The following is a 1,832-nucleotide window of genomic DNA, read 5'->3' as shown; positions in this document are numbered from 1 at the left end:
GCAAGGCCCAGGTCACTCTCCTCTCACTCAGCTGCAGGTGACCACACAGTGTGTGATGTCACATGCAAGGCCCAGGTCACTCTCCACTCACTCAGCTGCAGGTGACCCCACAGTGTGTGATGTCACATGCAAGGCCCAGGTCACTCTCCTCTCACTCAGCTGCAGGTGACCACACAGTGTGTGATGTCACAAGCAAGGCCCAGGTCACTCTCCACTCACTCAGCTGCAGGTGACCCCACAGTGTGTGATGTCACATGCAAGGCCCAGGTCACTCTCCACTCACTCAGCTGCAGGTGACCACACAGTGTGTGATGTCACATGCAAGGCCCAGGTCACTCTCCACTCACTCAGCTGCAGGTGACCACACAGTGTGTGATGTCACAAGCAAGGCCCAGGTCACTCTCCTCTCACTCAGCTGCAGGTGACCCCACAGTGTGTGATGTCACATGCAAGGCCCAGGTCACTCTCCTCTCACTCAGCTGCAGGTGACCCCACAGTGTGTGATGTCACAAGCAAGGCCCAGGTCACTCTCCACTCACTCAGCTGCAGGTGACCCCACAGTGTGTGATGTCACAAGCAAGGCCCAGGTCACTCTCCTCTCACTCAGCTGCAGGTGACCCCACAGTGTGTGATGTCACATGCAAGGCCCAGGTCACTCTCCACTCACTCAGCTGCAGGTGACCCCACAGTGTGTGATGTCACATGCAAGGCCCAGGTCACTCTCCACTCACTCAGCTGCAGGTGACCCCACAGTGTGTGATGTCACATGCGAGGCCCAGGTCACTCTCCACTCACTCAGCTGCAGGTGACCCCACAGTGTGTGATGTCACATGCGAGGCCCAGGTCACTCTCCACTCACTCAGCTGCAGGTGACCACACAGTGTGTGATGTCACATGTGAGGCCCAGGTCACTCTCCTCTCACTCAGATGCAGGTGACCACACAGTGTGTGATGTGTAGTGGAAATTTCCTGTATTTACCAAATCATGAGAGCAAACCACACACAAGTCAGAGTTATCATAAAGTCCATCTTTAATTATATGAGCTCCATCACAACCCTGTGACTCTCAGATCAATTCAGTGTCCATAAATGAATTCTCTGAGAGTCCTTACACATTGCAACTGAGATTCTTTATAGCAAAGACACATAGCCAGACAGCATTGGCTATAAATTATCATTCAGCTTTGTCTCCTATACTATGTTCTTATCTCGCTCTCAGGACCATAAAACAAAACCTCATCAGCAGGCATATATCAAATACACCCCTCCTGGACAAGATCACAGGAGACACAGTGACTGGCACACAGACATTGTGGAGCAAAGAGATAATTGGTTCCCACTCAATAATCCCTTTACATGGTTTAAAAGATATGTTTACATATGAAGACAAGCTTGACCTCTCCCCTCTCTGTGGCCCAAGTAACTGAACCATGACAGAGAACAGTAAACTGCAACCAGCCAACAGTATTATCCAAAAATAGACATTCTAATGACATCTCACACATAAGCATGCAATAAAAATAAAACATCTCATCTATGTTACCCAACTATTCTGATTAATCCCCAACAGATGTCACATGCGAGGCCCAGGTCACTCTCCACTCACTCAGCTGCAGGTGACCACACAGTGTGTGATGTCACATGCGAGGCCCAGGTCACTCTCCACTCACTCAGCTGCAGGTGACCACACAGTGTGTGATGTCACATGCGAGGCCCAGGTCACTCTCCACTCACTCAGCTGCAGGTGACCACACAGTGTGTGATGTCACATGCGAGGCCCAGGTCACTCTACACTCACTCAGCTGCAGGTGACCACACAGTGTGTGATGTCA

This window comes from Oncorhynchus gorbuscha, linkage group LG15 (genome assembly GCF_021184085.1).
Source record: "Oncorhynchus gorbuscha isolate QuinsamMale2020 ecotype Even-year linkage group LG15, OgorEven_v1.0, whole genome shotgun sequence".
NCBI classification, from domain to species: domain Eukaryota; kingdom Metazoa; phylum Chordata; class Actinopteri; order Salmoniformes; family Salmonidae; genus Oncorhynchus; species Oncorhynchus gorbuscha.
The sequence above is the reverse complement of the archived record's forward strand: the minus strand, read 5'-3'. Positions refer to the sequence as shown.